Raw genomic sequence first — 27902 nt, 5'->3', positions numbered from 1 at the left:
TGTGTATAAGAGACAGGCCTTGCCACGCCCCTACCACAAGCCTAGATACCCTTCCTTGCTTTCAACATTCTACCTGGAATGCTGCTCCTCTAGCTTTCCAGACTAGTATATGCTGAGCTTGGGCCACACTCATGCAGACTTTAGTCACATCATGATGGCAATAATTTCCTTCTTATTCTGATTCTTTTCACTTGGGTATATTCATTTCAAAAGGTGCAAAGACAGTGCAGGAATAAATGCCATGCACAGGAAGTGCAGGGCGGCTCTGAGTGAGCAGGAAGCTGGACCTGCGGAGGCGGTGGGAGGCCAGGCAGCCCTGGCTTTGGCTCAGTGTTGACAGCAGGAAGGCACCAGGAGTGCCATTGTCTCTGGGCTAGTAGGTGCATCCAGAGGTCACCTGTGAGAAATCTCAGGTGGGTAAAGAGGTGGGATCCAACCTCAGCCTTCAGTTAGAACAGTCCCTGGCTTTTGCAGCCCTGTTGACTTTAGTTTATTGACAAATGGAAATCAGGGTACCGGCTTTGCCCATCTCCCTGGGTTTCCTAAGAGACATGTGATACGGGCGTTTTAAATGTTTGTTCTACAGAACTCTCAGGGGCTAAACTGGTCATTTTGGAAAGAAGAGTCCTGGGTCGACAGTCATAATGTTTGAAGGCAAGGGACACATGCTTCTGGCAGTGAGCACATGGGTGATGGAGAGGTCAGGCTACCTGCCAGTGAGTTATGGTACTGACCAGCAAACACACATCCTCCTGCCATCAGGACTCTAGTGTCCCCAGAGCTGTGTCCAGGTCAGTACCCAGAACTGAGCTCCATTTTAAGTATCAAAGTCCCCCTTCCTCCATTCACTCTCTCTCCCCCTCCCTTCCTCCCTCCCTGTCTCTTCTCTCCATATTTCACTAATGTTTTATTTTAAGTAATTTTAGACTCACATAGAAGTTGCAAAACATGGTAGAGTTTGTGGAAACCTTTTCTCTGGCTGCCCTTAGTGACGATATTGTAAAGGACCAATGTCCCGTGACCTGAGCTAGGACATTGACACAAGTAACTAAACAACAGAGCTCTTTCATATTGTGCGAGTCTTCACATGCCCTTATTTATTGGTTATTTCTTTTGATTTTAGTTCCATGAGATTCAATTCCATCTATAGATTGTGTATCTCCCATCACAATCAGCCTGAGGACTGAAAAGGGGACTCTCCTGTTATTCATATATATTTTTTAAAACATTCTTTTAGCTCAATTAACATTTGTTGAATGAATAATGACAGATCGGTATGTAGACGAGTGCTCATTTCTTGTACTGTTGAAAGAGATGGCTCAGGGATGCGGCTGCTCAAGCCCTGGTGCCTGTGGATGGCACACAACTCTGAGGATGAGCTTAACCCTGCAGTGAAAGTCGGCAGCTGAGTCGGGACAAATTCTCCTTCATACAACATATATTGTTCCAGATGGTAAGTTGGGGCCAAATCAATTTAATTAACTAACAATGGTAGTTGTTATGGCAACAATTCTACTAAACTATTTCAGCAAACACTCAGTATGATTGACCTGTTGCTAAGCAACAGCCAATAGATTGGACAGAAGAGAAAAACAAATTTCATCTGATGCAGAAGTTGTGATCCTGTCATAAATTCCATCTATGGCCATGGAGAAGCTTCATTAAGAACATTATCAGGGAGGTATCGAAATGATGCTCCTCAGCCCTGTGCTGTATTGCTATCCAGAAACAAGCAAAGTCTAAGCCCATGTTGCTTTATAGGCTGAAAGTCTAGGAAGAAAAGGTATGAGAAAGATTAGGAAAAACGTGCATATCTAATATGTCCTACTTAAAATGATTTATATCATTTTATAGGTCTTTTCTATAACTGTGAAAAAACCCTTTATCTTACTTTATAAAAATAAAACATATTTATAAATGTACACCTCTTGTGTGGAAAGTAAGTAATTTAGGCAGAATTGTTGAGATTGAGCAGATAGACCTACTTCACTGGAAAACTCAGCCTCTGGGAGAGCTCCTCCAACCCCAGGCCCTTTGGGAGTCTCTCATTCAAGATGGCCCAGGCTTCACAACTGAAACCTTCCTTTGACTTGGGGTAACCAGGGAATCATTTCCCAGGTCTTTCCTTTAAGCATGCATCTGAACTGTTGTATTCAAGGGAGCTTAGAAGGAAATACAGGTTGCTGTGCCCCGGGTGGGCTCAGTGTGAACAACACTGTCAGGCTCCTCAGAGGAGGGGCCTGGATCTCCCTGGGAGTTTTTAATAACTCTGGTGGCTCTAGTGGTCTCACTCTAGACCGTGTTTGCAAACTCAAAAGTGTTCAGGGCCCAGGCAAATAAAGTACTGGAGTGACATAGCCTTAGGCAGGGCCGTGGGAATCAGGCGTGCTTATGGGACCAGAGAGCATTTTCCCAAAAGACATTGAAGAAGGATTGGTTTTGAAGGGTACCATGAATCATGACTGTAATCTCAGTGACTCAGGAGGCAAAGGCAGGAGGATCACAAGTTCAAGGACAGCCTCAGCAACTTATCAAAATTAAAAAATATATATAAAAAAATAAAAAGGACTGGGTATGTAGCTCAGTGGTAAAGTACCCCTGGGTTCAATCCCCAGTACCCCTTCCTGAAAAATGTTAGTTCTGACAATGTTGTGTTCCTTTACTCATTCACATGTCACAAAACAGCTGAGCTGTGCCCATTCCCTGCCTGCATCTGGAGACACTGAGAATGTGACTATAAGGTGAAAGTTGTCATGGGTAGCAGGAAGTCACCGGGCATGATGGATATACAGGGCTTTGAGCTCGCTTCCAGTGCTCTCAGATGCACCACCACAGCCAAGTCACTGCTCTCCCTGGGTTTGTTCTGCATCTGCTACAGAAGGTGGATCCAGGAAGGTCTTCCCAATCCATGGGACTAACTGTGTGGTCCCAACCAAACACCTTGGGAGCTGGGCACAGGGCTTTTGTGAAATGGTACAAAGCGTTGCACCCAGCCAGCTCCTTCCCGTTCCCAGCTCTGGCACGGGAGAGGACCAGGGAGGCGGCTTTGTTAGCGGTGAGCACTGGCTGCGTGCGCTGTCCGCGACAGGGCAAAGCCATCATCATGGCACCAGTGGTGCTCGAGGCTTAGTCACATGCAGAGGCTTCAGGAGAGCCATCCTCCGCAGAGCTCTTCCCGGAGGAAATCTGCCGACCTGATTCAGAAAACGAGAAGACCAGGCAACCATTGTAATTAAGTAAAAGCAAAAGGAGGAGGAGAAAGTGGAGAAGAAGAAGGGAAAAAAGAAAGGAAGTGAAGGAGAAGAGAAGAAAGGAAGGAAGAGAAGGAGGGAAAGAGGGAGGGGTAGAGAAAGGGAGGGAGAAAAGTGGGGAGAGAGAAGAACAGGAACAGTTGTTGGTTGAGAATAATCCAGACACATTTGAAGTGTACATCAAAGTGTCCTTTCCTGTTAATATAGCCTCAGGCTGTTTGCCCACTATTTGGTCGTGTGTGTGTGTGTGTGTGTGTGTGTGTGTATGATTATATGCATATATATGTAATCATATATGCATGCATACATACGTATATATGATCATATGTGCATGCATGTATATGTGTATGTAATCATATATGCATGAATGTATATGTATACATATGATCATACACACACGCTTTTTTGTAGCAATTCAATGCCATCAACTAAGAATTATTGCTTAAGGGAAAGCTAATTTGGGAGGAGCAATTTTCTCAGAACTGATTGCAGGAACAGCCATACAATTATCTCAACGGAGCAGGATGCACGGAGCTGGGAGGGCTGTGCTTGGAGACTTAGCCCACATCCTGCCTCACGGCTTCATCTCCCATGTCCCACCACCATGAATGAGGTGGACTGGAAGATCACCTCCTGAATGTGACCATGGACCCAGGATGCCCCAGGGGGGCTGTAACACCCTCTCCATGTCCCTCTTACCCTCTCCTCTATTGCACACCACTCTCTGAAGCAGGCTCCTGGACTGTGGAAACCTGACATCTCACAGCCTTGGCCGTGCTGTAGAACTTTCCTGAGCTCCAGTTATTCAGGGATTCTGATGGAAAATATTTGCCAGCATGTCTTGCAAAATGCTATACAAATATGAGAGGGTGGTGGAAGTCATAGTAGACACCGCCAGGATGATATTTGGACATGCTCTTCCTTGGCTTGAACTTTACAAATAAGGAGAGCTTGCACATTCATGTTCTAGGCACTAGAGTTTAGCGAGATCAAATAATAGCTAATCATGTGTGTGCTGGCCTGCAAATGCCAGGGTTTGAAGGCCAGCCTGGCCAGTTACTAGCTTCAAGGCCTTGGGCAAGTACTTAATTTCCCTAAATTTCAGCTTGTTATTACATATACTGAGGAATAAGCAGTGCTTTCCTTCAAGGGTCAAGTCAAGGATATTCTAGACGGCAGTCTGGGTAAAGGGCCCGGCCACAGTCTCCTTTCGGGAAGTGTTGGCCATTGTTATTGCTAACATCATTAGGCTCTTCTGGCAGTAATCCCACGAGGTTGGCATCCTCCCCATTTTCCCAGATGAGGAAAATGAGGCTCAAAGAGTTGAAATGGCTGGCCTGGTGTCACTCCTCTGATAAGGGACGGTGGGGGCTCACGCCAGGCTGCTTCCAAGCCCACCCTCCATCCATGCAGTTTAATGAGGGATTCAGCTTCACGCTTCTCTCCCCTTGATTAGGTGTTAAATATTTACCATCTTGCCTTTCTTCCTCTCTACCCTCTTTAAAAACGGTTTAATTAAAATCGTTCGTTGAGCTCATGATAAAAATATGTAAATGTGATGATTTTTGTGAAATGAATCTATTGTTTCCCTTTCATTCCCAAAGGACTGTGGATAAGAAGGGATAGATAGCTGGGTCTCCCCATGAATTTGAACAAGCATTTGATAATACGTTGTGTAACCGATTTCAAGGTCTGGTGGCCACAGGATCCAGCAATTTACGTATGTGAGGCACAGCTGGATTCCTAGGTGTGAGTGGGGTGTAGGGGACGGCTTCCCCAGTATTTCTGGAAGGAGCGACTGTGAGGGGCTTGAAGAGGCCGAGCTTCAAGGGAGCTCACTTTCTCGTCCCCACGTCTGCATCTGTCCTGACGGTTCCTCTTGTCCCTGACTCACTGCCCGAGCAGCCTGGCCTCTTGCCTTCTTTCTTTCTGAGGCCACAACCCAGATTTCCTGCTCAGCATGGTCCTGACTGACAGGTGTCCTCAGTGTACCTCAGAGTGCCCCTTTGTTCATTGAGTGCTGCTCAGCCCTGTTCTGGGGGCCGTGGTCCTTGGATGTAGCACACTCAAGTGGGGGGCCAGGCCCTGGGACAAGTGAATGGCCCCTAAGGTGTCAAGAAGTTCACAAATGGTCATGTCAATCTAAGAATTTCTGTCCTAGAAGGTCAGGGCAAAGACAGCCTCCTAACATCTTTGACCTTGGTTGGCCCCCTGCCAACTATAGTAAAACACCCCAGAGTTGACTCCCTGGTCTGTTCTGGCTGGATTTGGAGGCTGTTTTACTGGTCCTCTGTACCTGTGTATTATGAGTAAGTGATCATAATAGTCAACATCCACAGTCAATGATCCAGCTCAATGGATTTTGATGTTTACTTCATAGGTGAAGAGTGGTCGTTGGCTAACAATGGTCAACAACAGGACTCTGGTGCAGTTATTCAGGGACCAAGACCTCCCCCACATTGTGGCGCTAGTTCTCTCTAGTGCCCCAGTGAACAAGAATCCTGGGGGGAGCTTTCATGGACCAGGAGTGGATTCCACATCTCAGGCACATGGCTGGGTGGGAAGGGTGGCTGGGAAATGGAGTGTAGCTCTGTGCCCAGGAGGAGTATGTGGGACATTAGTGAATGCCACTTTTTATTTAATCTTTTTTTTTTTATTTTTTAATTTCTTACATTGTAAGGTCTTTGGGGACAGAGACTATGTTACCTGACCACACACATGGTGCACTTTGCTCAGGGTTTGGTTTGGGTGAACGGTTGGTGAGTGAGTGAACCATCCATAGCCATGACGTAAGGCTGGGAGTGTCAACATGGACCAACGGAGCCTCTCTTCCAGAGCTGGTTCCTATACATGCTGACTCTGCCTTGCAGTGTTGGACAAGGCAGGAGGGGGAGTGGAAAACAGCCGAGGTGTGTTTATACTTCCTGATGTTGGTACTGGGATTTCTGAATTTCACAGCCCCCTTCTGGCTCTTTCAGGAAACATTCTCACCAGGTCTCGTCTCTCCAGCTCTCCTCCACCGGGTCAGGGTTTTATTTTCTTCCTGGCCCGTGTCCCGGCCCATTTCTGTTGTTACAACAGAATACCTTGGACTTGTGCAACTTATAAGCAGAAACGTTGCTCCCCGTTCTGGAGGTTGGGAAATCCCAGGGTTGAGGCATTACAGGGTTGGTGTCTGGTGAAGGCTGCTCTCTGCTCCAAGTATGGCGCCTTCCAGCTGTGTCCAACCATGGTAGAAAGGCCAACAGCTCCCTTCGACCTCTTTCTCCAGGGCACTAATCCCATTGATGAGCACTGCATCCTCCTGACCTAATCACCTCTCAAAGACTCTGCTTCTTAATACCATTGTTTTTGGATTAGGCTTTAACATATGAATTCTGGGGAGAGGGGACACAACCATTCACACTGTAGAACCCAGTCCCTTGGAAGATGGTCTAAAGTCACATCTGCTCTACTTTTGTACCAAACAGCACTTAGTAAATCCCTCATCTTAAGCCTCTGAATATTATTCTTGATACAGGACAGATTTTACTTTTAAAAGCTTAACAAATCCTTTTTTATCTCAAAAATATTTTTTTCCAAGACCATTGTTTTTCTTTAAATGAAAAAAAAAAGTGTGAGTGGGACACTCAAGATTGAGTTCCTCACTAGTGGCCTCAGCTCTCTCTGAGAATGTGTCAGGGTCAGTTGGTGACCACAGGGCAATGGGGTTTACAAGGAATGAAAAGCATAGATTTTATAACTCAAAATATTATTGCTGTTGTCATCATTTTATTAAAACAAAGTGTAGAGGAGTAGCTTTATATTTCTCTGTCCTACTGTTCTGCAGACTTCACAATCCAGGGCCTAAAGGAATACCAAAGGATCCCTGAATTTTGTATATCAACATGGTTGGATCATGGTTCTCGGATGTTTGGTCTAACACTATTCTGGATGTTTCCATGAGGGTATTTTAGATGAGATTAACATTGAAATAAGTGAGCTTTTGTGAAAGCAGATTGACCTTAGGGTTTTGGTCAGTCTGTGTCCAGTGGGCTGAAGGCCTGAGTGGAACATGATGAACCATCTCTAAGCAGGAGCAGATTCTACCCACGGATACCTTCAGGCTTCTTCCACACCGTCAACCATCCTGAGCCCACCCTGCAGATTTTGTCTGCATATGTCTCCATAATGACATGAGCCAATTCCTTAAAATAAATATCTCTTTATCTGTCTGTCTTTCTCATAGACAGATAGATCAATTGATGCATTGATTGACAGATCAATAGAGAGACATCTCTCTCTACCTTTCTCTGTGTATCTATACACTTCCTATCTGTTCTCTTTCTTTGGACAACCCTAATAGAGACACTGACAGAAAGAGAATGTACCTGGAATTCCCCTTAGAATTGTCCATCTTCCTCTTCTTTCTGTGGTCAACCAAGCATGAGATTTTATCCCATGGGGCTTGAGGTCACAGGGCCTAGTAGGACTCTATCAACACACATGCAGTTTCCATGAGCATTCTTCAAAACCGTTCACCTCCTATGACTGGCCTCCTATGATGGTTAATTTCAAACACCAGTTAGGCTCAAATGAATTTGCATGATGCTGTGAAGGTATTTTAAGATGGGATTGACCTGTAAGTCAGTAGACGTTGAGTAAAACAGAGAACTTTCTAGAAAGTGGATGGGCTATGTCCAATCAGTTGAAGGACTTCAGAAATAACAGGTTCACTGGAAAAAGAGGGAATTGTATCTCTAGAGTGCCTTTGCTTTTGAATCAATGACAGGAACCCTTCCCTGGCTCTGCAGCCTGCCTGCCAGACCACCTGCAGAATTTGAACTTGCCACCCCTCATTGTTAGGGAGTCAGTCCCTTAAAATTGATCCCCTGTTTGCCTCCTACTTCTATGCACACCTTACAAAACAGTGACTCCAAAACCCCCATTGTCTCAAGTGAGTTGGTCCTGATGAAAGGTTTCAGTCGACTTGAAAATATAAACTTTAGGAAGGAAGAGGAAATAATTAAATGTGTCTATTTCATTAATGTATTTACACATATGTACTTAAAATAGCTGATAAATATAGTGCTTACTTTAATACCATGAATAAAATAAATCTTTAAATAAATACAGACTACCTAAAATTTACCAATTACTTTATCAATTTGCATGGTGTTTATTTATTTATTTATTTATCGCAGTTTTGATTTGTTTTGAATTTTCTGAAATCAGGAATTTTTAAAAGCTATCACATCAATAGTACTTACTTTAGCAATTTGGCTCCGAAATTATCCCCTTGAGAATTCTTAAGGAAAGTGAATGTTTTCAGAATCTTGTTTCTTGAGAATTCTTCTCTATTCCCCTTAATTTTGAGAGACATAACCTTTTGGATAATGAAAGCAATCATTTAAAAAAATGAGAATTCCTGATTTCTACTTACACCCCCAACATGATTTTCAGAAAGAAAGTTCCAGATGTACCGATTGTGGTTAAAATGCTCCGTCAGGTCTAGGAGATTCGTCATTACTTTCAGAGTTCATCGTCCAAGTTTTCTACCCTGTGCAAAAAAAAAAAGTAAAGGAACCCCTTTGGGACAATCAAACAAAATATCTAAAAATGTGCTTAAACTAATTTTTTCTTTCCGTCTTTCCTCCCACTAAAGTTCCCAAGCTACTAACCCTAATAGGGCGGGAGCAAGGTGGTTGGGATCCTGTAGACACCACTTGCCCTGCGCTCAGCAGTGCCCGGAGGGATGCAATGAGCAACTCCTGCAGTTTCCAGTTGTCCAGGAGCACTTTCCAAAGGTAAAAGGGAATAGCTGAACGCAATTTTAATAATGCACTGACTCAACACAATGGATCGTCATTATAAGAGGCAGTCAGTAGGAAAAGCATGCAGGAAACAGGTCCTAGTTATCTTTTTTTCCCAGTAACTCTTTAAAAATCAGGTGTGATTTTACGCTGACTACACTTCTCATTTTGGATCTGCTGCCTTTCAAAGCTCAGCAGGTGTCTGCGATGAAGGCGGACCCGCTGGACAGTGTGGCTCTGGATGTAAGATCCAGAGAGGAACATTTTTTTTTTCCTGTTGGGAGGAACAGAGGTGCTAAATTTGCAGAGTGACTGAGGTGATATTTTGATGGGGCGAGCAGGGGAAGGGGACATTTACTTTGAGGCAGTTCTGTCCCACAGGCTGTGCTATGACTTGAATAGTGAACCTCTATAGGTTCAGCCTGCACCCTTGACATCTTGTGGCTAGAGCGACGGGTCTCCAGGGCTCCGTTTCCACAACTCAGTTTGTTCTTTTCCTCCTGCCACCCTGAGGTCAAGGTCCAAGGGGTTATGGAGAGCTCGTTGGGGTGGAGTCTATTATGCCACCATCCCCCAAAGGCTACAAGTTTTCAGTTTAAAAATATGATAGAATTTAAATTTTCACATCTTAGACATTCACGAGGAGACACTCTGCGCTAGTCATTACTTTCTTAAACAGCCATCAAGAATGAGGTTTCAAGGTGCCCTTTATTGGACGCCTGCTCCACACTTGGTGTTTTCAAGGTACTTTAAAATTGGCCTCCCTTTATTCAATCCTCACAACACCACCAACTGGGTAAATATCCCTGTTTTATTGATGGTGGATAGAGTCCAAAATGAAGTCCTGTGTTCAAGAGCCCAGAACTGGTAAGTGAGAAGGATTTAGGCATAAGCTTTTCTCCTAGTTCAGATTCCAACGTCTGATTCCAAAGTTCATGGTTTTGCAGGGTTCCTAGAATTCTCTCCAATAGCATTACTGACTTTTCATCTGTCATGAACAACTAGCTTGAAGTGAAAGCAGTCATATTTCAATCCAGACTCTCTCATGGCCTCATACTGCATGGCTTTGGGAGAGCCGGTATTTGACTTGTATTTCTTCTGCTACAACCTGGAATGAGAAAGTCTCCTCACATGGGAACCCATGCGGCTTGGGATCCAGGTATGCTCCAGCACTGATGAAAACCAGGAACAGTAAACCTTACTTAACTGCTTATTAATAGTGGGGTAACTTTCATATGTGCATGAATGATTAGATATTCCTTAGCCATTGAAAGTCAAGTTCTCAACGTCTAGACACTGAAAGTAATGTTAAGTAAATTTAAAAAGCACAGTCTAAGAACAATATATATCCAATGATCCTAATTTGGTAATTCACAGATGCACACATAAACACACAGGGAAAAACAGTCCGGCCGGGAAGCAGCCATTGTGGTTATTTCAGGGCCATAAGTTACAAGTGATTTTTTTTAATGCAATACATTTCTTTAGGTTCCAGAAATCCTATAATGATCACATGTTAGTTTCGCTCCCTTAATAAGAAAAAAAAAAAAAAGTACTTCTAAGTGGTACTCTGGTTCCCAGGAAAAGTTTAGTTTTAATGAAGACCATTTGATTCATCAAATAAAGTTTTCTGCCTCCTCCACTTAATGAACTCTTTTAAGTCTCCTCTCTCCTGAGACACCCACTGTTCCTATTAATTCTGATACGCTATCAGCTGTCATTAGAACACCCCTGAGGGACTGTGCTTCTCCAACAGGCATAAAGTGAGGTCATGGGGGACGTAAAGGGAACCAGTGACTTTCCAGTTCCTCTGCCACCAGAGTGGTCTTCCAGAGAGTAACTCTCCTGGGGAACCACGGGTGTATCCTGCTGTCCTCCGTGAAGCTGGTCATGTGTATCACAATGATTTCTGGCTTTGGGTAAAAGTACTAGTGGATTCTGTCTCCTAAAATTCTCCCCAAAAGAGAATGATCCCCAAGGGTGTTCCTCCGGTGCTCAGAACTGGGACAAGAATCTTGAAACGTGGGTTTGATTTCCTTCACTGATGAATTCCGAGCTCGTTGCTGAACATCCTAGAAACAGAGCAGCCTTGTCTGTAGAAGGGATCTGGCACGTCTCAAGCTCTGTGGGTCCTGTGGGGCAACTGCCCACTCTGTGTTCGTGAGGGTCAGTGAGAACCTTTGTCCATCTGAACCTGCCCCTCATGTCAACGTGGCTCCCGAGTTCTCCAAGACGTTTAGGGAGCTCTTCCCGAATTCTCCAGTCAACACCAATCTGACTTTGCTTAAGTTTGAGCTAGGTATAAAGGGTCCCCCCTGCCTGCGAGAAGAGTGGAGTGGGGTGCCAGGAAGCCTCCAAGTCAAGAGCAAGGACAGGAAGGGGCGATCGCCAGGGGAGCTGAGGTTCTTGGTGGTTTCTTAGCCCTTTCTGTGGGTGACGTGTGTGACGTGTGTGTGTGTGTGTGTGTGTGTGTGTCTTTTTGATGAAACAACATAGTTATAAGAGATATTCCTGAAGATGGTTCTTTATTGTTCCTGCAGGACCGGCCTGCTGAGGAGGGGACTGAGCACCCTCCGCTCCGTTTCAAGGTAGAGTGATGTGGTTCAAAGTCTGACACCCACACAGGCTAGGGACACACGTCAAGTCCCCCAGCTCTTCTCCTTTGGAGAGAAGGGAGAATGTCACCTGTCCCACAGCCTTGTGATGATGACAGACGGAGGGTGGACCTGCCACACGGGAGCTGTGGGTGGTGACTGCACACTCTGGTGATGAGATACATGCCCTGACAGACCCGGGGAAGAGGACACGTTACCCCAGCCTTCTGTGAACACAGAGTTAAAAAAAAAAGTGCTCTTATGTGGTTTCTCATTTATGGTCATAACTGTAAAATATGAAATTGTGGAAGAGATCGAGCTCAAAATCACTGGAGAGTCCCAGGGGCCTGTCACGACACTGCACCTCTCCTCCCTTGGCAGGTGCAGGGGGAAAAAGAAACAGCCAGTTCAGACCTGCACATTCCCTTCAACTTTTTTTTCTGAGGCATTGGGTCCTCTCTCACAGACGCCTAGAGGAAGATTTACAAAAGAACTGAGAAATTCTTTTCGTATCTTGGGAAAGTTATTTTTTTTTGGGGGGGGGGATCTTTATAGGCCAACATGAAATCCTAAAAAAAAAAAAAAAAAAAAGAAAAGAAACTTTTATGAAAGCTATCCATCAAATGTCAGGGATAATAATCAATTTTCTGTCACAATGAACTGATAAAAGCTTTCAGTAATAATGTCACGGGGGGAAAAATTTGTGTTGGAACTCGAAACGCGGAGCCCTGATATCAAACGAATTCATAAAAGCTCTATGCCTCTGTAGCCCTTGGAGGCATGACAAAATACAATTTCTCATCCACAGGATATGGAATAATTCCCCTTTTTTATTTTTACACTGAGAAAACCAAAAGGAAATCTGAATTTCAAAAAAAAAAAATATTACACAATCCCACTTTGGCAGGTGAACATTAGCGATCGTTTTGGCCGCTGATATCAGAAGCCGTTCTGGTGATTTCTCTCCCATCATGCAAATGAGTGCATAATGCCTGCTCTTCTTGGAATGTACAATCAAATCAGCATTCTAATGCTACAAGCCGGTGATGAGCTTGGGAATAAATATGCAGGAGCGCATAAAAAAAAATCAAGGCAATCAAGAGGAGCCAGCGTCCTCGCTCGGACTATAAATCTTTGTCTATTTCAATCGTGGGGCTGGCCGAATCAGTGTAAAATTCCAGTGGGGATGTCATCAATTTCTGTTAACCTCTCTATTCCTCCCTGTGTTGCCTCTGGGGTGATGGATTGGTTTTGTCACTCCGGCTCCGTTCACAGTGTGTTAACATGGGAGGGTGCAGGCAGGTTATGAGGAAAGGTGACTGCTGTCCTAGCCTTGACCCTCTCTCACGCTCCTCTGTGGGTCACGGGTACCTTTCTGTCCAGGGAGCATGGGGTCTCCTTCTGGTTCCAGGATGCTCGGCTCTGAGACCACAGGTTGGCCGGTCCAGTGTTAAGTCACAGTTCACTCTTTTGAAATAAAAATGGGTCTGTGGCTCAGCTTGCTGGGGAACAGCTGACCATGGATCAAGAAACCAGAAGAAAATACTTAGCAACCTGGTGTCTAAAAGGCTCAGAATCTCAGTCACCGACTGGCCCAGCGCACAGTTAGGTTACTTTGTGCTTCACTTTCCAAACCGTGACTGGCCTTTCCAGCTGCAATGCTAGAATTCTCTCCAACAATTCTAACGGAGTATTGGACATCCCCACTTCCCCATAACTGCACTCTACAAGACTTACCTGCACAACATGAATGAATCTGGGCAATGAGAATTAGATGGCAAGCAGAATAAATTATCCTCCATGTACGTATAACATGTCAAAATACACTCCACTGGCGTGTGTATCTAAAAAGAGCAAATAAAAAAAAATAATAGGGACAATGAGCCCAGCAGCAAACTCTATATTCTCCTGGGACATACAGGTACTTCTGGATATCTATCCTAAAAAATTAGATCAGGACCCTGGAGCAATCTCAGCACGCCCATGTTTAATGCAGCACTGTTTGCAAGGATCAAGGCGTAGAAACAACCCAAACGTCCATCGTCGGATGCATGGTAATAAGCATGGGGCACATACGCACAGTGGAATGTCATTCAACCTCAAAAGAAGAAGGAAACTCTGCCATACGAGATAAAATGAATGCGACTGAAGGATATTATGCTACGCAAAAGAAATGGTCTCAGAAAAAAAAAATCACCTGTTTCCATTTAAATGAAGCATCTGGAAACAGCCATGTTAGAGGCCAGAAGGTACATGGCGGGGTGCCATGGGCTAGAGAAGGGAGATGGGGCGTGGCTAATCAACAGGCGAAAGTTTCAGTTAAGCAAGTTGAAGAAATTCTACAGCCCTGTGGTATAGTATTGTGCTCAGAGTTACTAATACTCTATCTCACCCTCAAATCTTTGCAAGAGGGTAGATCTCAGGTTAACGGTTCTTACCACTAAGAAATAAAATTTTTAAAATAAAAAAATTAGTAAAAACAAAATGAAACAAAAACAAAACAGATGGTATGATGCAGTTATTTTTGTGGTTGCTGCTATTGGTGACATATCATTTAGCAAAGTAGCAACTAGCCAACATGAATACAAATAATTAAATAAAAACTTAAAATTTGGCTCTTCAGTGTCAGTAGCCTTGGCTCAAGGCTATTACATTGGACAGCACAGACACTGAACATTTCCATCATTGGCAAACACTGCATGGATGGAGCTAGTTCAGGTTGCATTTATCCAAAGTGTTTCAACGTAGTTACCAAGGGAAGCCATGGACCTAGGCCAACAAGGTTGCCATTGTTGAAACATGGAGACAGCTACATAGCTGTTAACCAGAGATGGGGCATGCTCATAAGGTGAAGGTTGGCTTGGAGATTGACTCTAAAGGAATTTCGAGAAGTTTCCAACTTGTTTTGAGGGATGGCAAAGTTATTGAAATAAGTTTGATAGAAAGAGCCTGTGGGCATTTGCTTCCGACTGACCTAGATTCCAGATAACAAATCTGATACTTCCTTGCACCAAGACCTTGGAAACTTCCTTTAAAGACCCTGAGCCTCAGTTTTCTCAGGCACAGCATTATCATTATCACAACACAATCATAACATAATTTTTTTTTTCCTGAGGTTTAAATGAAATGACGTTGTAGAGAAGTCTAGATGGTGCACTGAGCAGAACAGGAGCCTAAAATGCATTTGTTCACAGGAAGTTCCACAGACATAACAGGACCCTCAGGAAGGACACAGGATGTAGTATATATACAAAGTAGAAGTGGGGTGTTTTAAATCACTGGAACCCCAAGTCAGCACATACTACTCACCCCTAGGTGGAGAGGTGATTTTCTTCTTTTGGGGGGAGCTAAGGCAGGGGCCCCACCTCTAGGCAGCCCAAGCCTTTCTGGACTTCCAGTCCTCTAGTAGCTTGAGTGGCTCCCCCTGTGGTGGCCACAGTCAGCAGGGCATGGCTGGCAGTCTCCACCCTCAGCGTCAGGAAGCCCTGGTGCTGTCCTCAGAGGGTCCTTCTCCCAGCCTGGAATCCCCTACAGGCACACTGACTGGGTGTCAATAGCTCCCTCCCCTGGGGGGTTTGCTGCCAATTAGAACTGGGATTCTGAACGCAAAGGGCGTGATTTCAAGCAGCACCTCCTCCTTTATGAGGATCTTGATTCTACTCTCCCATCTCTGGACTCCGAGCCCCTGCAGCAGCTCTGTGGTCACTCCTCACTCCCCACCCCAAAGAATCAGGGTATTTCCCTGCTCCCTAAGCTATCGCTGAAGTGAGCCGTGAAGCCCAGCCACGGGCAATGCTTCACACCAGCAGAACATGTGACCCTCTGGACAGTCTGGTCAGGTGGTGTGTGTCTCCGTGCACAGGGCTTTGTGTGGTCACCTGGTAGGTCACAGCATCTCTGCAAGATGCAATTTTCTTAAAGAAAAATGGGTATTTTAACCTCAATGCCACATCCGATTCAAATGGGCCAGGACCAGGCCAATACCAGTCATTATGAAAAAGTTAATAGGTGGCCTTGACTGAGACCCCAGAAGCACTGTGTTGAACCAAGCTAACAACAACAACAACAAAATTGTCTGGTCAAATCTGCACTTTTACATGTATTCTCTCTCTCTCTCTCTCTCTCTCTCTCTCTCTCACACACACACACACACACCCACACACACGCACACACAGAGATGCAGTTGAATGACTGTGGTTTAGAATAAGTTGACCCCCCTGTGGTGGTGATGGGAAGGTATGAAGGTTTGGGAAAGACCAGGTAATGGGATGAAGGCAAGCGAGAGCCATCCAACTGGGTGTCCACTAAATCCCAATTGTCAGGAGAACAGGGACCCAACTGCTGCATTGGCTACCTCAAAACAAACAAAAACAAAACAAACAAACAAACAAAAACTCCTGATAAAATACCTGGTGCGATCTAAGCTTTTATGACTAATGAATAGAAGAATAAAAGAAAGACAGATGAAGAAATGCACAGAACCAGGAAACCACCTCAGCTGGTCCAGCGGTTCTCAACAGAACTGTGATAGAACCTCTCAGGGGGATCCCGACCAGCTGCTGTGCCTGAGTCTATCACAGGCCAGTAGAATCAGAGTCTCTAGGGTGGGGCTGTAGCAGGACCCTCTGTGAGAGTTGCTGTGTGAGTCTAACATTGAGCCTGGACTGAGGACCACGGGGCTGGTATCACCCTTAAATATAGCATTTGGGAGGCAGGCAAATGAACTATACCCTCCGCCCCAAATATAGCATTTGGAAAATCTGCTGCCCCAAGAGCAGAAAGAACTTGCATAGGGATCCTGAGCAAATTGCTGGTGCTTCTGAAGAAGGGCTTTTGGTTTGAGCCTGTGTGTGTGTGTGTGTGTGTGTGTGTGTGTGTGTGTGTATGAGAGAGAGAGAGAGAGAGAGAGAGAGAGAGAGAGAGAGAGAGAGAAATGTGTACCATGATTTCTTGTGCTATTGTGTGTTTACACATGCACACGAATCTTCTGTTCCCAGGAGCCTTTATTCTATTCTTCTTCTTCCTCTATTCCTCTTCTTCTCCTATCAACTTCTCTTACAGGGTTTTTAGAAGCCCCCAGTGGCCTCTTGCATCCACAGGCTGAGGAACATCTCTCTACTGTGAGCTCCCACGGTCATCTGGGTTTCCCAAAGTGTGTGGTTGCACCCCGTTGTGCTCATGGAGTCTCACATCTGTGTCTTCCAATATAGTGTGAGTTTATCCAGGGCGGAGAGAATGCCCCTTTTAGCTACCTTTCTCCAGGACTTGACACTATCAGTGAACAGATAGTGAATACAAGTAGGCCAGTTGCTTTACGTATATAAATGTGATGTGTTTATACATAGGAGTGTGGGTGGATGTCATCTGTGTAGGTATCATCCGAGGATATGGTTAGAATGTGCATATGACTAAAAGTAAATGAGTTAATTTAATTTGACAGGACCTGTTGCACACTTATTATATCTAATCATTTTGTAGAAACAGGAGGTTAGTGATAACAGGGACTCTTCCTCCCTGGGCTCATGGGCTTATGGGTCAGGCTTTCCAACTGTAACGCTGAATTCTTTAGAGTGAGTTGACTGTGAGGACAGACCCACCAGTAGAGCTCTGAGGCAGCAAAAGCAAGCTAGAAACTCTTGGGGGAAGTAATGCATGAATCCAGTGCTTCTGGAACTTTCTATGGAGTTATAGTTCTCTTTCAGATCTCCATGGAAGTTTGGGATACTCTTCCCAGATATTGTGTTCAAGAACACCATTTGCAGGCCCATTGAGGATTATTAATGAAACACTTGGCTACCCACAGATATCGGGCACCAGGGCTGGCCCTGGTTGTTACCTCAGTGTGGTGCAAGACCACCCCAGTCTTGAGTTTTATGAGCTAGTTACTGAGCCCCAAGGGCTTGAAGGTCAAGAAGGAGATTTGTTTACTACAGAGGCACCAAGGTGTGTTCTCTTGGCTCATGATTTGAAGAAGACGACTCTAGGGTATTGTGGCCAGGTCAAAGTTCCGTCACCACACTGGCCATTGAAAGGAATCATGCTCCCACACTTTTGATGGGTAGGATCACTTTCTGACTTAGGCTTGGCCTGCCAATAGCTTTCCATTGAGCCAAAACAAGAACCCATCACTCGGGGTATCACATTCCCCCGTCCTTGGATGCACCAACTCAAGGGATATTTCTGTTTAGGTGCTGTTTCCCTGACATTATTTAATGCAGTGGTTTTCGATCTTTGGGATCTCTACACTCTAAAATATCATTGAGAACTCAGAAAGCTTTGTTCATGTGGCTTATAGCTATCAATACTAACCATATAAAAATTAGAACAAATGTTGAGAATACTTCTTAAGTAATTCCTTTGAAAACAATAATGACAAATCCATTTCTGAAAATGAAAGACGTTTGTAATGAAAAAAAAAAAAGTCCGTTTCCCTTAAAAACATCACTGAGGAAGGATATTCTCATTTCTGTGAATCTCCTAAATGTCTAACCTAGTACAGGACAGCTAAGTTCTCATGTCTTTTTCTTCATTTTTACATGTTGTGATAGGGTGTTTTGATGGAGTTATGTGAAGAAAAATCCAACCTCACATAGCACATTATCAGAAATGGGAGGAGTGTTCTAATTTATTTTTCATATATTTTGGGATATTCTTTTTGATACCACATCAAAACTCAGAAAGTGGCAGTTTCTTAAAGGTTAGTTGTAATATACATCTTGAAACCATCTGTCTTTAACTTTAATGTAATCAGTAATGAACTCATGTGATTTTGTGACAATATATATTTGTCACTGAGAAAACATTGGCTCACTGAGTTATTCAGATCTTCCAAATACTGACCTATTTCTCTAGGCCTTACAAAAAAAATTAGTTTCATTAATATTACTATGTGTCCCACTGCAAAAATCTTTAAGTATCAGGAAGGGATCTTGTTCATAGAGTAGATACAATTGTCCAAAGTCCTCTTTTTAATTTGAAGAGCTTAATTTTATTATTGACTACAAATATATTTAGTTGTTTTGTTCACTTGTTCACTCAAAAGAAGGGTCTGTTATCCCCAAGATCTGAATAATCATAATTTTTTGTTAAGCTGTCTCTTCAAGAGAAAATGATATTCCCCCTGGAAGTTGCTAGTTTATCTCATAACTCAAAAGTCGCACGTGTGCCTTCCTTGGAGACGTTAATCAAACTTCAGGATGTAGCCAAAGGGAATTCCATTTTGTCAGGAAGAATATGATAAACAATTTGTGCTTGGTAGACTAATGGTCATCAGAGATGTCCACAGCCTCTTCCCTAGAACCCATGAATGTCACTTACGTGGAAAACGGAAGTTTACAGTTATGATAAAAGTAAGAGTCTTAGGTAGGAGATTTTTTTTGGAGGGGGGGGTGTTATGTGGGAGTCAGTCTAATTATACTGGTTCTTTTAAATGGAAAATTTTTGTGATTATATTCAGACAAGAGGGAGAGATTTGAATATGGAGGAAAGGCACACAGATCTGAAATGGTGCTGGCTTTGAAGAAGGAAGGAGGCCAGGAGCCAAGGAGTGAGGGCAGCCTCTAAAGCTGGAAAGGGCCAGCACATGGATCCTCATCCATTGCCTCTGGGATGCACCTCTGATGACATCTTTAATAAAAACACAAGGTGAGACCTAGTGAGATCTCTGCCCTGTAATAGGAACTGAAAGATGAGTAAACATGTTTTAAGCCACTGGAGTAATTTTCAAGATGGTGGAAATTACTATGGACGTACTAATATGGATGTACACCTGGTCAAAATACAGCAATGTTTTGGGTTTTGTTTCATCAAGAACATCCTTAAATAAATTTGGCAATGAAGACAGCGACTGCCAGTAGGGCTTGTTGACACCACCTGGGCTGGTGCTCAGACTCAAGTAGCTCCACTCACCAAGGTTCTGCATTCTCCAGGCAAGGGTCAACCCAGAGCAAAGGCAGGTGACATATCGTAGGATTATTCACAGAGTTTTGAATTCACATACCCCCGAAAGTGTCTCGAGAACCTCCAGGGACTGTGGACCACACTTCAGAATCACTGATCTTCACTGAGCAAACATTTTTAAAAGGCTCTGAGAAATTTTTATCTGCTTCCTGCCTTGTCCCTTCTGCCTCGCCACCACGTTCAATTTTTGAAACAATTCCATGAATTAAACTAACTCCACAGTTATGGCAACCGACTGGCAAGGGGAGGCGGGAACTCTGGGATCTTAGATTTTTACTTTTAGACATCTCCTTCCATAATATGTAGATAAATGCAGTTTTGTTCCTTGGAAATTTTCAATGCAACTTTGCATTTTTAACACATCAATAACTTTCTGTACATAAGCATTTTCAGTGATTTAATTTTGGTTTCTGTGTATCTAATATATCCTAGTATTTATCGATTTAAGTAAAATGAAGATGTAAATGCATTCGTCCTTCCATTTCAATACACGTTTCCATCCATTTCAATCAAATTATTCACTTGCTTCCCTCCCAGAGAATAAAAACAATGAAATCAATGAAGTTTTCCCGTGGGGGCAAACTTCTTTGGGAAGCAGATTCAAATCATCTAAACTGGAATATGTGAAGCTAAAAATGTACAGTGTGGGCTTCCCGAACCTGAAGGGTATGCACTTAAAACATTTTTAAGTGTTCTCAGGAAGAGACATGCTCTTTTTGATTGATTGATTGATGTTAAAAAAAAAAATTGCCAGTGAACTCATTCAGCAATAGCTGAAAGTTAACAGCAATAAAAATGGTTGGACTTTCTCTTGGAAGAGATCCAAGAGGGCGCACGACTTCCTACCCATGCAACTCTATAATGTTGAACTAGAAGAACAAATAGTCCCTTTATTTTTTATTTCCAAAGCAAGGACTGAATGATTTCATTGAAAAAAAATAAAAGAATTTAGTTTGATATTGCACAGATATTTATTACCTTGGTCCACATGCCAAATCTCTCTAATTGACGTTTCTCAATATGCATATAACTTTTATTAATAACTTGATGTCTTGCAAAGTGGGTGTCTCATGAATACTGCAAGCTGCTCATTTCCTAAGAGCTTGCAGGAAGGTGTGGGTATAGCCACATCAAGACAGAGGCAGAGTTTCTACCATGAAGCGTCTGCCAGTGGAGAAGCCCAAGGAGTGGACGGACACAAGGAAAAAGAGCTTGTTAGAGTAGAAGCTGGGCACCAGGTGGGCAGGAAAGAGGCTGGCAGTTAGATGGCAGAAAATAGGAGATTTTGGGAAATATACATGTTTGGTGGGATTTTTTTAAAGTTTGTTATTGGATATGAAAGCATCAGAAAAATATGTACAAAAATGTACAGTTCTCATTAATGCCATTGGTGCAAATGGATTCATTCTGAAGAACAAGATTTTTGATTTCTGCTTCAAAATTGGCATGTGTAGACAAGAAGAGCTGAGATCTGGGTGGCATGTTGCGTATAGGCTACAGACAATCTATATGAAACAGAGTGAGGTGTGTGTTTGCTGTCTTGCAATCAATAAAGCTTATTTGAACACAAGGAGGTAACTTCAATACTTGAATAGAGGTGAGCGTTGGGATCAGAAGTAAGTGGGTTCTGTGCCTACCTGTGAGTAGACAAACATAGCTCAGGCTCGGCAAGTCAGAGTTTCATAATGGCTCTATCTCCAACTCCATCAGCAAGGGGAAATGAAAATTTTGTTCTTTTGGTGTATGAATACAATTTGGTATATGAATAAAATTGTTTCATGCTTATTGTCCACCAGCTCCATCCAGATCCATTGCAACCTTCTCTCTCAGAGCAATCTTGTTTTACGTATGAGGAAAACAAATAAATAAATAAAAATCCAAGAGTATGGGATTTGCTCAAGATCCTTGGCCAGTGATTGCTTCTAATAGGTATTTCTCCTATAATTTCTGATCTGTGGCAACCTCACTAAATCCTCCTGACCTGGAGAACTGAGGTGCAGAACAGGTGGGAACAGGGATGCTGGGGTTTACTGGCCTGCCTGGTGTGGAAGTTCCCCTCCGTCTATACCACCATTCTCTGTCCAGACAGACAGCACGGTGTGTCAGGAGTGGCGCATGACAGAGCTCATGATTCAGGATCTGGATGCGGGGCTCAGGTACTGGTTTTCATAGACCTGACTCTGCCTTCTGCTGGTCACAAACACCCCTTTCTCTTCTTTCCAAGTAATGGGTGCACAACATTCCCCAACCTCCCTCATAATTATGGGTGACAACATGACTGCATTTTGGTCAACTCAATGTGAGCTGGAGTACAGAGTGTCACCTTCACTTCTAGGACTGTCCCTCAAAAGCCTCCTGTGTGAGAATCACCCCAGAGCAATCCTGGAAGCCCCACCCGGATCTGCGGATTCCTGAGTGACTGCGGGGCGCGGATTCCTTCCTGCGTTGGCCCTGCTGCTGGCTGCACTTTATGTGAGGGGGAAGGGATTTATCTTATTTTAAGTGATAGAGAATTTGTGATCTAATCCGTTGTAATAACCAGTCCTATCTTAGTAAATTTAGAATATGTGAATATTTTCTGCTACTGCTCTTCGTAGGGATGGCTACTAGTTACGGCGGAGAAGATGATTCCTATTTACAAATGAAGAAAAACCGAGTCTCACGCCAGAAAAGGGAATCTCAGGGCCACATAGGAGTTAGATGGAAGGACCTGGATTAGGAGCCGAGTCTTCAGTCCAACTGAATTCCATGCCCTGTTGCACAGATACTCTCCTACCCCCTTGGCTTGACCCACTCTGCTCCTTCCTCCATGTCCACACAGAGCCAAAGAGCTCTTTGATTCCATCTGGGAATATTTCTTGATTCAGTGGAAAGCAAGTGCTGAGTTAGTCTTGACAACTTACAGTGCTCCTCATGTCTGCTCCCCGGTGCTGTCAGGGGGTCTAGGGAGCCGTTATGGTGCCTGCTGGCAGGATGTCTCTAAGGGTGGTGCCCACCACCCAGACCAGTGGGAAACGATAGGGTAGTGTCCCTACGGCTCTGGCATGCTGAACACGCCGCTCTGTGGTCTACACTGAGTCTCTTTCCAGTGAGTGTTCCTGGCCACCTAGCTGGCTAGCTTAAGAATAAAGAAAGGTCTATCCCATGGCAGATCGAGGATGGAAACATGCAAGGGTGGGAAGGACAGTCCTGCTCTTGGTGTGGACACTTTCCCCCCATTCTTCAGGTCCAGTTTACACCACCGGGTCCAGGGTTTCCTTAGTGCAATCCCCCTCCTAAACCTTCAGCTCCTAGCGTCTGAGAACACATCACTGAGGCCTCAGTTCTCCAAGGCATTCTTGAGGAAGGAGGTGGGCTGGGAGAAATGGGTAAAGGGAGATTCTTCAGAAGCAACATGAGGAAACCAGGGGGTTGGGTTGCTTCTGAGATGGCAGTCTCTCAGTTTAGCTGTACTGTAGGAAATAGGTATGCTCTGTACAGGATGCCGGGGGTGGCTGTTGCAGGGCTCAGGCACGTAGACACTGGGTGAACAAACAGCTGTCCAGAATGACTCCTGCCCTCCTCCAGCAGCCCTGGGGCTCTCCTGGATCACCCAACTGAAGGACAACCCCAGGGCAATCCAGATCTTTGCTCTTACCCAGAGGCCAGAGGCTGATCCAGCTGGTCAGGCCCCACTGAGGACACTATTTCTGCTCCCTGCAAGGTGAGTGACGTGGTGATTCACATTCTTTTGTATGTATATGTTCTGAAATAGCTTAGGTATAGGTTGGAGCAAGTGCCCACGGAGTGCAAAGTGAGTGTTCATATCTTTGGAAGGAGGACATGGATGATTAGTCTCAATTTTAAATGAGCATGACAACCACGTTTACTGAACAGAGCGCTGTGTGCGTGGCACACAGGGAGGTGAGGTGTGCACAGGCACAATGGGGCGTGTGCTGTTCATGATGGACAGACATCTTTGGGTGTAGTCAGCCTGATCGCACGAACCATCCTCTGACCCTCTTCTTCCATCAGGGCATGAAGACTTTGCTTGGCTGTGGTGAATTCCTCCTGGTAGAAGTCCTTCCATCTGTAGCTACACACCTGCCACCCACTCAGAGATGCTTTTGAGATTCTGGGCTGGCCCAGCTCCTGCCAGCACACAGTGTGACCTTGGGGGCTCTGAATGGACTGGGTAGCATGAGACTTGACCTCCACCCTCATTAAGTGGCCTCTCCGTGAGATCTGCTGGTGTGTACACAGCAACAATTAGCCAACACGAAGGGGTAGGTGTGGATGGGATATTCTTGGGATCTGATGCCTCAGGGTGTGCTTATGAAAGAAGGACATACATGTTCAGGCTGGACTTCTAGGAAGTCCAGTATAAAAGACTAAGTGTTTAGTTAACTGTTCAAAATACACTGAAATTTTCCAAACCAGTTTGTGCATTGAATTTGTGCATTGAATTCCTTTGGTCTCGTGGTTGGTGACCAACAAAGCAGCCAAGTGTATACCCACCCTGCAAGAGGCATGGGGTTCTTGTCTTTGTCTTCAACCCCCGCATTTCCCACCACGAAGGCCCTTGGTTTCCTCTTTTTTGTTAGTAGAATTCACTTTCTCTGCCTTTGATCCTTGCTACCTTGTAGCAAAGGAAATGTCCTTTGCTAATCCTTGACAGTCTCCATTTCCAGCTGAATTTGGGTAATAGTATTTCTAGCCAGAAGCTCCAGGACCCCTGTCCTCATGTCAACCCACGTGGGTCACAGAGAGAGAGAACAGGAAAGACCATGTAGGCCAGCTGCGATACCTATTCTTGTGTCTGTCTCTCCTGAAGCCATGTCTCTACCTCTAGAACAATCCCCACATGCTGTGTGCCCAGAGTGTGGAGGGAAAGAATGGAAAATAGTGTGGAGGTGGCGTCAGCTTACCAGGAACTGAAACAAAGGACAAGTTCATGAGCAGTTGCTCAGTACAGTTCTTAGGTTGACAACTTGGTAACAGCGTGAAAACAAATTAAGCCAAAGAAATACCTCCCCTGAGATGCTTCATTACCTTCCCCGTCTAGGTGCGGGCGCCATTAAGGCAAATTATTGCCTCTCAAATATTTTTAGCTCGATGCCCATTTCCGTCTGCATTTGCCTTAGAGGTACATGTTTTCAACTAAGTAATGGGACCTACAAATTAAATGCAATTTCAAATTTAAACCTGTACAAGTGTCACTTACCAAGTCCCCCCTGATAGTCCCAGGGGGATGCCCACAGCACTGTTGGAAAGTATATTACTGTACTTGGTTCCTATTATTTAGTCCAAGAGATTCTTATTAAAATAAAAGCCAGCAATAAGGTTAATATTTTATATTCTGTGCAACCACAGTGCATCCTTGGGTCCTAACAAATAGATTTATTTATTTTTTATATCTTTCTTCTCGTCTGTTATTTTTTTATTTCACAATGAGCATATTGGCATATACATATAAACATCCACCTAGGACATTTCAAAATTAAAAGGTAGCTTGTGTTATAATTTTTTAAAAAAACTGAAAACGATTACATAAAAAGGTTGATATACCCGAGTTCAGAATTCTGGCTTCGGATGTTAAGCCCTAAAAGGTGGCACTCAGTCTTCAACTCAGCCGAGGCAGCAGCCAGGGAGACCAGGTGGACTTTTGTGGGGGTTGCTGGTCAAGTGACACTGTCACTGTGACTCTATTTCTTGTCTTGCTTCTCCGCCAGTCCTGGCCACCCTGGAGTCTGGCTCACTCTCTGCTGTGGTTATTCCAGACCCCAGCGTCCCCACCCACGTCACTTAGCACAGCTGAAGCAGAGATGACTTACTGGACCTCCCACACCGAGTGGCCGGGCTGTGCCGCCTCGGTCTCTGTTTTCCTGACAACAGTGTCACAGCCAGCACAGAGAGGGTGCTTCCAACCGAGGCCCTGCTGAGACCCTCTTGGACTCAGAGCTTTCTTGCCCACCTGGACCCTGGCTTTTCCATCATCGGATTCTTCACTTCTGTTCATGTACCGGCGAGTCCCGGGGCCCTGAGTGTGGCCCTGGTGTCATCTGTGCCTTCTGCTACCTAACTGCTAAGAAAACCTCATTTAAATTATTTTAAAAACAAACATGGCAAGAAGACGTTGAGCCTTTAAAAAGTGCGGATGTGACCGCCCACAGCTCGAGGTGCGGCTTCCGGTCCCTCGCTTCGCTCTCCAGACTGTGGATTCACTGGAGGATGAAGGACCTGGATGAGACACCAGCTCTGTGTCCTCCACGTCCTTGCGGCTTCCTTTCTAGTTCACAAGAGTCGGCTATGAACACTGTGAATGCAAATGGAATTCCATAATGATCTTTATGCAGTTCCTGTCAGACATCGACCGTTACACAACGTAATACTCCTGCCCACTGTTTGGGTGAAGATCCTCAAGATCATAAAATGATTTCCCTGAAGAGGAATGTTTTCCGATCGGAGAGACCATGCCATGCTATAAGGCCAAGCGTGTGCTCGCGGAACCAGGAGGCTCAGAGTACATCTACAGGAAAACCGGGAAGCCACTGGACTCTGAGATTACCAGGCCATGTAGCAAGTGCCCAAGGATTTAACAGGAAAAATGGCAAGGAATTCCACTCCTTCAAAGATGGTCATTGCAACTCTGCTCTGTGCTGTGTCGTCAAGCTCAGCCCAGAACATTGAAGACACAAAGAATACAAAGAATAAAAAACGTGGAAGCTCAAGGCTGCCACCAGTAACTGGTGTGTGTGTGTGTGTGTGTGTGTGTGTGTGTAGGGCGTTCTAGAAACTTGGTATTTTTATGCACGCACCTTTCTGTAAGTTTAAAAGATGGTGGACCCACAATTAAGCCGTTGCTTTGCTCATCCTAGGTTACTAACATAAGCACTTTCCATGTTGTAGCACAGTGCTGATAGTTATCATTCTACTCTGCCAGAATTTAATTATTCTTTGCTCTGTGATTGATTGTTAAGGTTTTCCATATTCCCTTTGTTTTATTACAAATAACACTTCAATGAAAATCTCTGTGAACAGAAATTCTATTTGTTTTTAGATTATTTCCTTTGAGTAAATCTCCCCAAATACTAAACTGTTGGAGTTGTATTTTCTCTCTAACTACTTATCGGTTTTAGGCAATATTGATGAACTCTTCTCCATAGAAGACAAAATTGGTTATCTCAGGCAATGCTGCCTCTTCTTATCCCTTCATAAACCATGTTAGGTACACTGTGCTTGGTCAAGGTTCCGGTAACATCCCTGCTGACCTGCATCATGGTTCCTTTAGATGATGGGCGGGGACTTTATCTAAGTGGATGCAGTTTCTCCTTTCCCAAGTGTAATTTTTGGATTCCTTTCTCTCACTGGGTTTCATCACTGAGTTTTTCCAAAGCTCTGATCTTATGATTGAGAAACATCCTGAAGTTTCTCATGTCTGAAAATATCTTGTATTTTATGCTGTGCATATGGCTAATAGTAGCTAGTAGAATTCTAGCTAATAAATTTCCATCATAGGATACAACAAAGGAAATTGTGTATGGCATCATGATTCAGATCCCAGACCCTGTAGACAAGGATATTTGCCCTTGATCTGGGCCGTGCCGTTTAACTGACTGTGTGACCTTGGGGACATATTCTAACCTGCACAGGCCTCAGAGTCCTCCACTGAAATATGGGGCTGGTAAAGAAAGCTGCTTTGTTAGGGGGCCATGAAGTTCAGGTGACATGATGTGAATGGGGGCCTCTGGTTCTGGGTACCCAGCAAACAATTAATAGTAATGGCTGGGACTCAGCATTTCTAAATGCACTTTATTTAACAATTTACCCGGGATGAGTAGTTTAGTGTTGTTATTATTACTGTTGTCCAATTTAAAGGGCACCTTTTGTGCACGTCTCCGTCTCTTTCTCCTCCCACTCAGCAGAACATTCCTCAGAGGCCAGAGCTTTCTCCTCCTCTCCTTGTGGACCCCAAGGTTTGCAGAGGGCATCAATACATGTTTGACACTGAGTGAAGAAATGAACCAATGAAAATCAAATTTTAACCCCTATTGAGGTGTTCTTCTTCATTGGATGTGTGCCTTTTTGGTTCTGAGGGAGGCTACAAATTGCAATTTTGCTCAATTCTACCTTCAGTTTTGAGCTGCTAAACCTTTGCCTACAATCAACCACATCCCACAGATCAGGTCTCATCCCCCAGTGAGTGCAGATGGTGTCCAATTAGCATACTTAAAAATGCATTTCTAAGGGGTCATAGATCTTATGTATACAGATATATATATATATATATATATATATATATATATATATATATATATATATATATC

The 27902-nt window shown here is 44.2% G+C and overlaps 1 long non-coding RNA gene across 7 annotated transcripts in view; it reads left to right on the top strand.

The window, feature by feature from the left end:
- LOC125615368 overlaps window positions 1–27902 on the top strand; it is an 85616-nt gene that overhangs the window by 14165 nt on the left and 43549 nt on the right. For 5 of the 7 annotated variants that reach the window (XR_007345978.1, XR_007345979.1, XR_007345984.1 and 2 more), the window contains exon 1: window positions 22370–23299. This is a non-coding gene — a long non-coding RNA (uncharacterized LOC125615368). Of the gene's footprint in view, window positions 1–8895; window positions 11632–22369; window positions 23300–27902 lie in introns of those variants that run through there. The other 2 variants (XR_007345981.1, XR_007345982.1) reach the window with 2 other exon arrangements.

This window comes from Marmota marmota, unplaced genomic scaffold (genome assembly GCF_001458135.2).
Source record: "Marmota marmota marmota unplaced genomic scaffold, marMar, whole genome shotgun sequence".
Classification (NCBI taxonomy): domain Eukaryota; kingdom Metazoa; phylum Chordata; class Mammalia; order Rodentia; family Sciuridae; genus Marmota; species Marmota marmota.
The sequence above is the reverse complement of the archived record's forward strand: the minus strand, read 5'-3'. Positions and strand labels throughout refer to the sequence as shown.